General features: G+C 60.1%; 1 non-coding gene across 1 annotated transcript; it reads left to right on the plus strand.

Annotated features, from left to right (window-relative positions):
* The first annotated feature begins 11,092 nt into the window (after nt 1-11,092).
* LOC131865707 (5S ribosomal RNA) lies at nt 11,093-11,211 on the plus strand. The gene has a single exon (XR_009364389.1). It is a non-coding gene; the product is annotated as a 5S ribosomal RNA (ribosomal RNA).
* The last annotated feature ends 3,789 nt before the right edge of the window (nt 11,212-15,000 follow it).

Raw genomic sequence — 15,000 nt, forward strand, 5'->3', positions numbered from 1 at the left:
AGTGCCAACCCCTTATCCCGCGATGCGTCCGATACACAGATAGTTCCAAGGCGGCCGAGGAGCCTCACCGCATATCAATCGGGGTGCGAGGCGAGGGATGGGGCGGGAAGGCCCCAACGGCTAGACGGAAGAGGCTTCAGGGCCACCTCGGAATGGTCCAAGCATCGGACGCGCTTGGGGCGACTGCCAGTGCCAACCCCTTATCCCGCGATGCGTCCGATACACAGATGGTTCCAAGGCGGCCGAGGAGCCTCACCGCATAGCAATCGGGGGTGCGAGGCGAGGGATGGGGCGGGAAGGCCCCAACGGCTAGACGGAAGAGGCTTCAGGGCCGCCTAGGAATGGTCCAAGCATCGGACACGCTTGGGGCGACTACCAGTGACAGCCCCCTATCCCGCGATGCGTCCGATACGAAGATGGTTCCAAGGCGGCCGAGGAGCCTCACCGCATAGCAATCGGGGTGCGAGGTGGGGGATGCGGCGAGATGGCCCCAACGGCTAGACGGAAGAGGCCACAGGGCCGCGTCGGAATAGTCCAAGCATCGGACGCGCTTGGGGCGACTACCAGTGACAACCCCTTATCCCGCGATGCGTCCGATACGAAGATAGTTCCAAGGCGGCCGAGGAGCCTCACCGCATAGCAATCGGGGTGCGAGGTGGGGGATGCGGCGAGATGGCCCCAACGGCTAGACGGAAGAGGCTGCAGGGCCGCCTCGGAATAGTCCAAGCATCGGACGCGCTTGGGGCCACTACCAGTGACAACCCCTTATCCCGCGATGCGTCCGATACGAAGATAGTTCCAAGGCGGCCGAAGAGCCTCACCGCATAGCAATCGGGGTGCGAGGTGGGGGATGCGGCGAGATGGCCCCAACGGCTAGACGGAAGAGGCCACAGGGCCGCCTCGGAATAGTCCAAGCATCGGACGCGCTTGGGGCGACTACCAGTGACAACCCCTTATCCCGCGATGCGTCCGATACGAAGATAGTTCCCAGGCGGCCGAGGAGCCTCACCGCATAGCAATCGGGGTGCGAGGCGAGGGATGCGGCGAGATGGCCCCAAAGGCTAGACGGAAGAGGCTGCAGGGCTGCCTCGGAATAGTCCAAGCATCGGACGCGCTTGGGGCGACTACCACTGCCAACCCCTTATCCCGCGATGCGTCCGATACACAGATAGTTCCGAGGCGGCCGAGGAGGTGGGGGATGCAGCGAGATGGCCCCAACGGCTAGACGGAAGAGGCTGCAGGGCCGCCTCGGAATAGTCCAAGCATCGGACGCGCTTGGGGCGACTACCAGTGACAACCCCTTATCCCGCGATGCGTCCGATACACAGATAGTTCCGAGGCGGCCAAGGAGCCTCACCGCATAGCAATCGTGGTGCGAGGTGGGGGATGCGGCGAGATGGCCCCAACGGCTAGACGGAAGAGGCTGCAGGGCCGCCTCGGAATGGTCCAAGCATCGGATGCGCTTGGGGCGACTACCACTGCCAACCCCTTATCCCGCGATGCGTCCGATACACAGATAGTTCCAAGGCGGCCGAGGAGCCTCACAGCATAGCAATCAGGGTGCGAGGCGAGGGATGCGGCGAGAAAGCCCCAACGGCTAGAGGGAAGAGGCTTCAGGTCCGCCTCGGAATGGTCCAAGCATCGGACGCGCTTGGGGTGACTACCAGTGACAACCCCTTATCCCGCGACGCGTCCGATACACAGATAGTTCCAAGGCGGCCGAGGAGCCTCACCGCATAGCAATCGGGGTGCGAGGCGAGGGATGCGGCGAGAAGGACCCAACGGCTACACGGAAGAGGCTTCGGGGCCGCCTCGGAATGGTCCAAGCATCGGACGCGCTTGGGGCGACTACCAGTGACAACCCCTTATCCCACGACGCGTCCGATACACAGATAGTTCCAAGGCGGCCGAGGAGCCTCACCGCATAGCAATCGGGGTGCGAGGCGAGGGATGCGGCGAGAACGACCCAACGGCTACACGGAAGAGGCTTCGGGGCCGCCTCGGAATGGTCCAAGCATCGGACGCGCTTGGGGCGACTACCAGTGACAACCCCTTATCCCGCGACGCGTCCGATACACAGATAGTTCCAAGGCGGCCGAGGAGCCTCACCGCATAGCAATCGGGGTGCGAGGCGAGGGATGCGGCGAGAAGGACCCAACGGCTAGACGGAAGAGGCTTCGGGTCCGCCTCGGAATGGTCCAAGCATCGGACGCGCTTGGGGCGACTACCAGTGACAACCCCTTATCCCGCGACGCGTCCGATACACAGATAGTTCCAAGGCGGCCGAGGAGCCTCACCGCATAGCAATCGGGGTGCGAGGCGAGGGATGCGGCGAGAAGGACCCAACGGCTAGACGGAAGAGGCTTCGGGTCCGCCTCGGAATGGTCCAAGCATCGGACGCGCTTGGGGCGACTACCAGTGACAACCCCTTATCCCGCGACGCGTCCGATACACAGATAGTTCCAAGGCGGCCGAGGAGCCTCACCGCATAGCAATCGGGGTGCGAGGCGAGGGATGCGGCGAGAAGGACCCAACGGCTAGACGGAAGAGGCTTCGGGTCCGCCTCGGAATGGTCCAAGCATCGGACGCGCTTGGGGCGACTACCAGTGACAACCCCTTATCCCGCGACGCGTCCGATACACAGATAGTTCCGAGGCGGCCGAGGAGCCTCACCGCATAGCAATCGGGGTGCGAGGCGAAGGATGCGGCGAGAAGGACCCAACGGCTAGACGGAAGAGGCTTCGGGTCCGCCTCGGAATGGTCCAAGCATCGGACGCGCTTGGGGCGACTACCAGTGACAACCCCTTATCCCGCGACGCGTCCGATACACAGATAGTTCCAAGGCGGCCGAGGAGCCTCACCGCATAGCAATCGGGGTGCGAGGCGAGGGATGCGGCGAGAAGGACCCAACGGCTAGACGGAAGAGGCTTCAGGGCCGCCTCGGAATGGTCCAAGCATCGAACGCGCTTGGGGCGACTACCAGTGACAACCCCTTATCCCGCGACGCGTCCGATACACAGATAGTTCCGAGGCGGCCGAGGAGCCTCACCGCATAGCAATCGGGGTGCGAGGCGAGGGATGCGGCGAGAAGGACCCAACGGCTAGACGGAAGAGGCTTCAGGGCCGCCTCGGAATGGTCCAAGCATCGGACGCGCTTGGGGCGACTACCAGTGACAACCCCTTATCCCGCGACGCGTCCGATACACAGATAGTTCCGAGGCGGCCGAGGAGCCTCACCGCATAGCAATCGGGGTGCGAGGCGAGGGATGCGGCGAGAAGGACCCAACGGCTAGACGGAAGAGGCTTCAGGGCCGCCTCGGAATGGTCCAAGCATCGGACGCGCTTGGGGCGACTACCAATGACAACCCCTTATCCCGCGACGCGTCCGATACACAGATAGTTCCGAGGCGGCCGAGGAGCCTCACCGCATAGCAATCGGGGTGCGAGGCGAGGGATGCGGCAAGAAGGACCCAACGGCTAGACGGAAGAGGCTTCAGGGCCGCCTCGGAATGGTCCAAGCATCGGACGCGCTTGGGGCGACTACCAGTGACAACCCCTTATCCCGCGACGCGTCCGATACACAGATAGTTCCGAGGCGGCCGAGGAGCCTCACCGCATAGCAATCGGGGTGCGAGGCGAGGGATGCGGCGAGAAGGACCCAACGGCTAGACGGAAGAGGCTTCAGGGCCGCCTCGGAATGGTCCAAGCATCGGACGCGCTTGGGGCGACTACCGTTGCCAACCCCTTATCCCGCGATGCGTCTGATACACAGATAGTTCCGAGGCGGCCGAGGAGCCTCACCGCATAGCAATCGGGTTGCGAGGCAGATTATTGGGAAGGGAACCCCCTGGGATGCGGCTCAAGCAGTGCCCAAAGGGACTGGAATGCGGAATCACATCGAGAGACCCAAATGCTATACGAGGGCTCAAATCGAATTATCGATTTGGCCACGACATGGACGCATCGGAACGACTACCTTTGCCGAACCACTCGCAATTGCATCCATACCGAAACCAATAGACATTTCCGTTAGAGCCCTCGCATAGCATTCGGGAATCTCGCATGCCCCTCTAAATCGACCAATGCTGGCGCTCAATGAAAATCCGAGCGCTACCACCGTTCGAGCGCCAGCATTGGTCGAGTTAGAGGGGCACGGGGGAGAATGCTCCAGTCAACACCTCCCCTATATAAGTTATTTGTCCGATTCTCGCACAACCGTAGTCTGCCTCGTCGAATCAAACAACGGTCCCAGATTCCGACTTCCGTTCCGTAGAGACCCAAAAGCTAGATGGAGGCTCGCAAGAAAGAGAGTCGGCGCATAGCAATCGGGTTTCTCGAACGTTTAGGGACCGAGCTCACTTGCGGATAGGGCAAAATCCGCCAAGCAACCCAAAAGCTAGACGGGGGCTCGAATCGAATCGCCTAGGCGGCCACAACAACGACGTGTTGGATCGACTACCAGTGCCAAACCATTCAGCAAGACTAGTCTGTGTCGAGGCCGGATAGAGATTCTCAGAGAGCGCCCGCATAGCATTTAGGAGACCTGCCGCGTCCCTCACACTCGACAAATGGTGGTGCACGTTTATAAATCCGAGCGATCCCAACCCTTTCAAGCACCAACATCGGTCGAGATAGAGGGGCACGGAGGGGGCTGCGTGAGACAACACAGTCCCCTATATAAGTTATTTGTCCGATTCTCACACATCCGAAGAATGGTCATCAAATCGGACAACAGCCCAAACTTCCGACTTCCGTCCCAGAAAGCCCAAGAGCTATCTAAAACGTTCATGGCCGGAACTCGATCGCGGCTATACCAGTCCGCCAAGCAACCCAAAAGCTAGACTGGAGCTCTAGTCGAATCACCTCTGTGGCCATTGCAAGGACGTGTTGGAGCGACTACCATTGCCGAACCATTCCGCAGGTCGAGTCCATACCAAGGCCGCATAGAGATTCACGATGAGCTCCTGCATAGCAATCAGGAGACTTGCCGTGTCCATCACAATCGATAAATCCTGGTGCAAGATTTTTGCATCCGAGCGCTCCAACCAGTCGAGCACCAGCATCAATCGACATAAACGGGCACGGGGGGAGGATGCTCGAGAACACTACCTCCCCTATATAAGTTATTTGTCCGATTCTCAAGCAGCCGAAGTCTGGTCATCGAATCGGGTCAAAGACCACAACTTCCGACTTTACCCACAATGCAAGTCATCGAATCGAACATCGGCCCCCGAGTCGGACTCCATGCGTATGTCAGGTCATCGGACCCAAATTCCGCCTTCCTGCGCATGGCGGGCCATCAATATCAACTCGGTCATCGGACCCAAACTCTGCCTTTTTGCGTATGGCACGCCTTCAAATCGGTCATCGGACCCAAATTCCGCCTTCCTGTGCATGGCGGGCCATCAACATCAACTCGGTCATCGGACCCAAATTCCGCCTTTCTGCGCATGGCACGCCATCAACTCGGTCATCGGACCCAAATTCTGCCTTCCTGCGCATGGCAGGTCATCGGACACAAATTCAGACCTCGCCAATATGCCTACGTATCGAATCGGTCATCGGACCCAACTTCCGACTTCATCCATACTGTAGGGTCTTTGAGGTTGGCGCGGTGCGCTCAACCCAGGGAGTCGACCCATCGAAGCATACACCTCCCCTATATAAGCTATTTGTCCGATTCCCACACCTGTGTAGTTTGCACCTCTGACCAGGACATCGACCCCAACTTCCGAACTCGACTGCAACGACGGCACCAGCGCCTTGGTGCGCACCTTGCGACGCACAGTCCCAACATTCGCCTTCCTGCACATGGCAGGTCATCGGACCCAAATTCCGACCTCGCGAGTATGCCTACATATCGAATCGGTCATCGGACCCAACTTCCGACTTCATCCATACCGTAGGGTCTTTGAGGTTGGCGCGGTGCGCTCAACCCGGGGAGTCGACCCAACGAAGCATACACCTCCCCTATATAAGCTATTTGTCCGATTCCCACACCTGTGTAGTTTGCACCTCCGATCAAGACATCGACCCCAACTTCCGAACTCGCCTCCAACGACCGAACCAGCGCCTTGGTGCGCACCTTGCAACGCACAGTGCCAACATTCGCCTTCCTGCACGTGGCAGGTCATCGGACCCAAATTCCGACCTCGCGAGTATGCCTACATATCGAATCGGTCATCGGACCCAACTTCCGACTTCATCCATACCGTAGGGTCTTTGAGGTTGGCGCGGTGCGCTCAACCCGGGGAGTCGACCCAACGAAGCATACACCTCCCCTATATAAGCTATTTGTCCGATTCCCACACCTGTGTAGCTTGCACCTCCGATCAGGACATCGACCCCAACTTCCGAACTCGACTAAAAAGACCGCACCAGCGCCTTGGTGTGCACCTTGCAACGCACAGTGTCAACATTCGCCTTCCTGCACATGGCAGGTCATCGGACCCAAATTCCGACCTCATGAGCATACCTACTAATCGAATCGGTCATCGGACCCAACTTCCGACTTCATCCATACCGTAGGGTCTTTGAGGTTGGCGCGGTGCGCTCAACCTGGGGAGTCGACCCATCGAAGCATACACCTCCCCTATATAAGCTATTTGTCCGATTCCGACACCTGTGTAGTTTGCACCTCCGCTCAGGACATCGACCCCAACTTCCGAACTCGCCTGCAACGACCGAACCAGCGCCTTGGTGCGCACCAAAAGTGCGCACTTTTGGAGGGCACTTTTGTGCGCTCCAAAGGTGCGCACTTTTGGAGGGCACTTTTCTGCGCTCCAAAGGTGCGCACTTTTGGAGGGCACTTTTTGGAGGGCACTTTTCTGCGCTCCAAAGGTGCGCACTTTTGGAGGGCACTTTTTGGAGGGCACTTTTCTGCGCTCCAAAGGTGCGCACTTTTGGAGGGCACTTTTTGGAGGGCACTTTTCTGCGCTCCAAAGGTGCGCACTTTTGGAGGGCACTTTTTGGAGGGCACTTTTCTGCGCTCCAAAGGTGCGCACTTTTGGAGGGCACTTTTTGGAGGGCACTTTTCTGCGCTCCAAAGGTGCGCACTTTTGGAGGGCACTTTTTGGAGGGCACTTTTCTGCGCTCCAAAGGTGCGCACTTTTGGAGGGCACTTTTTGGAGGGCACTTTTCTGCGCTCCAAAGGTGCGCACTTTTGGAGGGCACTTTTTGGAGGGCACTTTTCTGCGCTCCAAAGGTGCGCACTTTTGGAGGGCACTTTTTGGAGGGCACTTTTCTGCGCTCCAAAGGTGCGCACTTTTGGAGGGCACTTTTTGGAGGGCACTTTTCTGCGCTCCAAAGGTGCGCACTTTTGGAGGGCACTTTTGTGCACTCCAAAGGTGCGCACTTTTGGAGGGCACTTTTCCTGTGCTCCAAAGGTGCACACCTAGGTGAGCACCTTCGACCACACCTTGTAGCACACCAAACTCTGACTTTCGACTTCATCCGCAATGCAGGGTCTTTGAGGTTGGCGCAATGCGCACAACCAGGGGAGTCGACCCATCAAACCCAACACCTCCCCTATATAAGCTATTTGTCTGATTCTCATACATGCGTAGCCTGCAGGAGCAATTAGGACATCGACCCCAACTTTCGGCTTCTAAACGAAAACAAGGTCTTTGAGGTTGGTGTAATGCGAACAACTAGGGGAGTCAACCCATCAAACCCAACACCTCCCCTATATAAGCTATTTGTCTGATTCTCATACATGTGTAGTCTACAGGAGCAATTAGGACATCGACCCCAACTTTTGACTTCTTAACGAAAACAAGGTCTTTGAGGTTGACGTAATGCGCACAACCAGGGGAGTCGACCCATCAAACCCAACACCTCCCCTATATAAGCTATTTGTCCGATTCTCATACATGTGTAGCCTGCAGGAGCCATTAGGACATTGACCCCAACTTTTGACTTCTTAACGAAAACAAGGTCTTTGAGATTGGCGTAATGCGCACAACCAAGGGAGTTGACCCATCAAACCCAACACCTCCCCTATATAAGCTATTTGTCTGATTCTCATACATGTGTAGCCTGCAACAACGATTAGGACATCCACCCCAACTTCTGAATTCGTCTGCGTTGACCGCACCAAAGGTGCACGCCTTGGTGCTCACCAAAATCCGACTTCCGACTTCTTCTGCTATGCGGGGTCTTTGAGGTTGGCGCAGTGCGCACAACCAGGGGAGTCAACCCACCGAATGCAACACCTCCCCTATATAAGCTATTTGTCTGATTCTCATACATGCGTAGACTGCAGCAATGATTAGGACATCCACCCCAACTTTTGACTTCTTAAACAAGACAGGGTCTTTGAAGTTGGTGCAGTGCACACAACCAGGGGAGTCGACCCATCAAACGCAACACCTCCCCTATATAAAGCTATTTGTCCGATTCTCATACGTGTAGTCTGCAGCAGCGATTAGGACATCGACCCCAACTTCCGAATTCGTTTGCATTGACCGCACCAAAGGTGCACGCCTTGGTGTGCACCCTGGAGTGCACTTTGGTGCTCACCTCGGTGCACACTTTGGTGTGCACCTCGGTGTGCACCAAAGGTGCGCACCTTGGAGCGCACCAAAGGTGTACACTTTGGAGCGCACCACATAGGGTCTTTGAGAGGTTGGCGCAGTGCGCACACCAAGGTGGGTGTTGAGGTGCGTGCCGAGGTGGGTGGGTGCTAGGGTGCGCTCCATGGTGGGTGCCAGGGTGGGTGCGTGCTAGGGTGGATTCCAAAGAGGGTCATAGGGTGGGTGCCAAGGTGGGTTGGTGATATAGTGGGTTCAAAGGTGGGTACTAGGGTGGGTTCCAAGGTGGGTCACAAGTTGGGTGCCAGGATGCGTGGGTGTTAGGTTGGGTGCCAAGGTGGGCTCCTGCGTGGGTGGGTGCTAGGGTGGGTTTCAAGGTGGACGCGAGGGCGGGTGCCAAGGTGGGTAACAAGTTGGGTGTTAGGATGGGTGAGTGCTAGAGTGGGTGCCAAGGTGGGTGGGTGCTAAGGTGGATGCCAAGGTGGTTCACAGGGTGGGTGGGTTCTAGGGTGAGTTCCAAGGTGGGTCACAGGTTCAGTGCTAGGGTGGGTGTCAAGGCGGGTGTCGAGGTGCCTGGGTGCTAGGGTGTGGATGCCAATGTGGGTCATAGGGTGGGTACTAGGGTGGGCTGCAATGTGGGTGCCAAGGTGGGTAACATGCTCGGTGGGTTCTAAATTGGGTGCCAGGGTGGGTGTGCACCCACCTTGCCCGAGGTGGGTGCCAAGGTGCCAGTGTGGGTGGGTGCTAAGGTGGATGCCAAGGTGGGTGAGAAGGTGGGTGATAGGTTGAGTGGTAGGATGGGTGGGTGCCAAGATGGGTCACAGGGTGGGTGCAAGGGTGGGTAGGTGCTAGGGTTGGTGTCAGGGTGGGTGGGTGCTAGGTTGGGTTCCAAGGTGGGTGCGAGGGTGAGTGTCAAGGTGGGTCACAGGTTAGGTGCTAGGATGGGTGAGTGCTAGGGTGCAAAGGTGCCAGGGTGGGTGCTAGGATGGGTCGATGCTAGGGTGAGTGGCAAGGTGGGTCCACAAGTGTCAAGGTGGGTGCCGAGGTGGGTGCCAAGTCGGCGACTGCTATGGTGGATGCCAAGGTGGGTCACGGGGTGGGTGCCAAGTTGCTAGGTTGGGTTCCAAGGTGGGTGCCAACGTGGGTGCTAGGGTGCGTGGGTTAAAGGGTGTGTCACAACGTGGGTGCCAGGATGGGTGCGCACCCACACTGGCCAAGACGGGTGCGGGTGCAAGGTTGGGTTCCAAGCCCGGTCACAGGCTGGGTGCTAGGATGGGTGGGTGCCAAGGTGGGCACCAGGGTGGGTGCACCCACCCTGGCCAAGGTGGGTCACGGGGTGGGTCCTAGGGTGGGTAACGGGGTGGGTACTAAGGTGCGTGCCAAGGTGGGTCATAGGGTGGGTGCCAAGGTGGGCACCAGGGTGGGTGTGCACCAACCCTAGCCAGGGTAGGTCACGGGGTGGTTGTCGGGGTGGGCGTCAAGGAGCCAAGGTGGGTGGCAAGTAGCCAAGTTGCGTGCCAAGGTGGGTGTCGGGGTGGGTGCCAAGGATCCAAGGTGGGTGCCAAGGAACCAAGGTGGGTGTCTGGGTGGGTGCCGAGGTGGGAGCCAGGGTGGGTCCCAAGGTGAGTGCAAAGGTGGGTGCCAGGGTCAAGGTGAGTGCCAATGTGGGTTCCAAGGTGCCAGGGTCAGGGTGAGTGCCAATGTGGGTTCAAAGGTGCTAAGTTGGGTGCGAGGTTGGGTGCGAGGGTGGGTGGGTGCCAAGGTGTGCTAGGTGGAAGCCCGGGTGGGTCGGCATCCCATGGGTGTCGAGTTGGGTGCCTGATGGGTGCTTCTTGTCAAGTTTTAGTCGTCGGGACTCATTTCGAGCCTTAGAGGTCGTTTCTTGTCCGGTTGCCCTGTCTTCGACCTGGGAACCCAATTTTGGTCCTCGGGTCCCATTTTTTTTTGTCTCGCATCCCACTTTTGGCCTGTGGCCTTTTCGGGGTCGATTCTCGTTTTGGGCATCAGAGCATGTTTCTTCTCCTAAAACCCAATATTTGTTTATTAAGTCTCGGAACACATTTTTGTTCTCGTGGACCCATCATGGGTCTTGGAACGCATTTGTGGTCCTTGGGTCCCATTTTGCATCCCGAAACTTGTGTTTTGGTGCTTGATCCCTATTTTGGGTGCCCACCTTGCACCAAGTGCGCACCCGGGGCAAACCGAGCGCCTTGGTGCACCGGGGCAAGATCGAGCGTGCACCCGAGGCGCCCCGAACATGCACCAAGGTGCACTCGGCCCACATGTGAGCGCAGGTCGTTGCGCCCGAGGTGGTGTGTGGGCACCGCGTTGCAGACGGGACACTGCACGCACACGACGCCCCCTCCAGGTGCACGCACGTAGGCCGGGCCGGGTGCACACCCGACGCCCTAGCAAGGTGCGCGCACCCGGGCAGGGCTCACACTTGGCGAACGGGGCGCACTTCGCGAGGGAGGGTGTGCACCTCGACGGGGGTGGGTGGCCGGGGTGGATTCGCACGTGGGTCGCGGTTTGCTAAGTACACACTGCGACAAGCTCATAACGGGTGCGATCATACCAGCGTTAGTGCACCGGATCCCATCAGAACTCCGCAGTTAAGCGCGCTTGGGCCGGAGTAGTACTGGGATGGGTGACCTCCCGGGAAGTCCCGGTGTTGCACCCTTTTTTAGTTTTTCGCCGGGCGTCGCAATGCTATTTGAATAAACCTTTTGCCCGTTTGCGTTCTCGTCGGGGCCGGGCCGGGCCGGGGTGCGCTGCCCGCACTACCGCGCGCGCGGGGGCGACACCGAGCGCGCACCCGAGGCGCCCCGAGCACACAGGCCACGGTGCAACCCGGGCGTTGTGCGCGCACCCCGGTGCGCCCGAGGTGCTGCGCGCGCACCCAGGTGAAATCGGTGTGCACCTCGGCCAGTGCGCGCTCGGTCGAGTCGCGCACGTTGGCCAAGGTGCACGGTGATGTTTCTTACTCTAAGGTTCCGCACCAGACGCCCGGGACAGGTGAGCGAAGCTGGGCGGGGCCGGGTGCGCGGCCGGGGCAGGTGCACGCAGCTGGAGAGAGCTTTGGAGCACACTTCGGAGCGCACCAATGATGCGCTCCATTCAAAAGTTTCCTGAAAAGGCAAAAAAAGTTGAGATTATAGAATTTCCCACTTGAGAGATTGTAAAAAAAAAAAATTTAAAATGAAGGAAACGCGGGTGCCAAGGTGTGCGCAGCCCAGCCAAGGTGTGCGCACCAAGGCGCCCACCCTGGCGAAGGTGCACGCAAGGTGCGCACCCGAGGCAAACCGGACAATTAACCCAACTTTCGACTTCGCGCGCACCTTGGAGCGCACTTCGGAGCGCTCCTTGGTGCGCACCAATCTTGGGCACCTCGGAGTGCACCATGGCGCCCACCAAGGTGCGCACCCGGGGCAAACCGAGCTCCGACTTCGTGCGCACCTTGGAGCGCACGAAAGGTGCGCACCATGGCGCCCACCAAGGTGCGCAGCCCAGCCAAGGCGTGCGCATCAAGGTGCGCACCCTGGCGAAGGTGCGCACCCGGGGCAAACCGAGCTCCGACTTCGTGCGCACCTTGGAGCGCACAAAAGGTGCGCAACCCAGCCAAGGTGTGCGCACCCCGGTCAAACCGAGCTCCGAATCGTGCGCACCAGAGGTGCACGCCATCGTGCGCACCTTGGAGCACACTTCGGAGCCCTCCTTGGTGCGCGCCGATGTTGCGCACCTCGGAGCGCACCCGGGGAAAACAATGCAATTAACCCGACTTTCGACTTCGTGGGCACCTCGGAGCGCTCTCGGGTTCGCACCTCGGAGCACACCGAGGTGCGCACCTTTGATGCGCTGCCTTCACCAATTTCCAGAAAAGGCAAGAAAACATTGAGAAGGTGTGCGCACCGAGGTGCCCACCCTGGCGAAGGTGCACGCGAGGTGCGCACCCGGGGCAAACCGGGCTCCGACTTCGTGCACGCCGCACCTTGGAGCACACTTCGGAGCGCTCCTTGGTGCGCACCAGGGCGCGCAACCCAGCCGAGGTGCCCACCCCGGCGAAGGTGCACGCGAGGTGCGCACCCGGGGCAAACCGGGCTCCGACTTCGTGCACGCCATGGTGCCCACCGCGGCGAAGGTGCACGCGAGGTGCGCACCCGGGGCAAACCGGGCTCCGACTTCGTGCACGCCGCACCTTGGAGCACACTTCGGAGCGCTCCTTGGTGCGCACCATGGTGCCCACCAGGGCGCGCAACCCCGCCGAAGGTGCACGCGAGGTGCGCACCCGGGGCAAACCGGGCTCCGACTTCGTGCACGCCGCACCTTGGAGCACACTTCGGAGCGCTCCTTGGTGCGCACCATGGTGCCCACCAGGGCGCGCAACCCCGCCGAAGGTGCACGCGAGGTGCGCACCCGGGGCAAACCGGGCTCCGACTTCGTGCACGCCATGGTGCGCACCGCGGCGAAGGTGCGCACCCGGGGCAAACCGGGCTCCGACTTCGTGCACGCCGCACCTTGGAGCACACTTCGGAGCGCTCCTTGGTGCGCACCAGGGCGCGCAACCCAGCCGAGGTGCCCACCCCGGCGAAGGTGCACGCGAGGTGCGTACCCGGGGCAAACCGGGCTCCGACTTCGTGCACGCCGCACCTTGGAGCACACTTCGGAGCGCTCCTTGGTGCGCACCATGGTGCCCACCAGGCCGCGCAACCCAGCCAAGGTGTGCGCACCAAGGTGCACGCGAGGTGCGCACCCGGGGCAAACCGGGGTCCGACTTCGTGCACGCCGCACCTTGGAGCACACATCGGGGCGCTCCCGGGTTCGCACCGGCGTTGCGCACCGTGGTGGGCACCTCGGAGCACACCAAGGTGGGCAGCGAGGTGCGCACCTTTGATGCGATGCCTTCACTAATTTCCATAAAAGGCAAAAAAAAAACGAGATTTTAAAATTTCCGTTTTGAAAGATAGTGAGAAAAAGGGAATGCTGGTGCCATCTTGAGCCCGCCCTGGTGCGCAGCCCAGCCAAGGTGTGCGCACCAAGGTGCCCACCCTGGCGAAGGTGCGCGCCCGGGCAATTAACCCAACTTCCAACTTCGCGCGCGCCAGGGTGGGAGCGCACCCAACAACCGGGCCTGGGAAGAGCCAATGCGAGAAACCCCACCAAACGCTCTGACAAAAAAAGAGGGGGCGCTCCAGTAACCCCGCTTCGGAGCGCACCCTGGGCAAACCCAGCCAAGGTGCCCACCCCGGCCAAGGTGCAGGCGAGGTGCGCACCCGGGGCAAACCGGGCTCCGACAACGTGCACGCCGCACCTTGGAGCACACTTCGTAGCGCTCCCGGGTGCGCACCTCAGAGCACACCAAGGTGGGCAGCGAGGTGCGCACCTTTGATGCGCTGCCTTCACTAATTTCCAGAAAAGGCAAAAAAAAAAGGAGATTTTAAAATTTCCGTTTTGAAAGATAGTGAAAAAAACGGAACGCGCGTGCCATCTTGAGCCCGCCCTGGTGCGCAGCCCAGGTAAGGTGCCCACCCTGGCAAAGGTGCGCACCCGGGCAATTAACCCTACTTCCGACTTCGTGCGCGCCAGGGTGGCAACCGGGCCTCGGAAGAGCCAATGCGAGAAACCCCACCAAACGCTCCGACAAAAAAAGAGGCGGCGCTCCAATAACCCCGCTTCGGAGCGCAGCCGGGGCAAACCCAGCCAAGGTGCCCACCCCGACGAAGGTGCACGCGAGGTGCGCACCCGGGGCAAACCGGGCTCCGACAACGTGCACGCAGCACCTTGGAGCACACTTCGAAGCACTCCCGGGTGCCCACCGGCGTTGCGCACCGTGGTGGGCAGCGAGGTGCGCACCTTTGATGCGCTGCCTTCACTAATTTCCAGAAAAAGGCAAAAAAAAATGAGATTTTAAAATTTCCGTTTTGAAAGATAGTGAAAAAAAAGGAACGCGGGTGCCATCTTGAGCCCGCCCTGGTGCGCAGCCCAGGCAAGGCATGCGCACCAAGGTGCCCACCCGAGGTGCACACCCGGGGCAAACCGGGCTCCGACTTCGTGCAGGCCGCACCTTGGAGCACACTTCGGAGCGCTCCTTGGTGCGCACCATGGTGCCCACCAGGGCGCGCAACCCAGCCAAGGTCTGCACACCAAGGTGCCCACCCCGGCGAAGGTGCACGCGAGGTGCGCACCCGGGGCAAACCGGGCTCCGACTTCGTGCACGCCATGGTGCCCACCGCGGCGAAGGTGCACGCGAGGTGCGCACCCGGGGCAAACCGGGCTCCGACTTCGTGCACGCCGCACCTTGGAGCACACTTCGGAGCGCTCCTTGGTGCGCACCATGGTGCCCACCAGGGCGCGCAACCCAGCCAAGGTGTGCGCACCAAGGTGCACGCGAGGTGCGCACCCGGGGCAAACCGGGGTCCGACTTCGTGCACGCCGCACCTTGGAGCACACATCGGAGCGCTCCCAGGTTCGC

The sequence above is a fragment of the Cryptomeria japonica genome, unplaced genomic scaffold, assembly GCF_030272615.1.
Source record: "Cryptomeria japonica unplaced genomic scaffold, Sugi_1.0 HiC_scaffold_117, whole genome shotgun sequence".
NCBI lineage: Eukaryota > Viridiplantae > Streptophyta > Pinopsida > Cupressales > Cupressaceae > Cryptomeria > Cryptomeria japonica.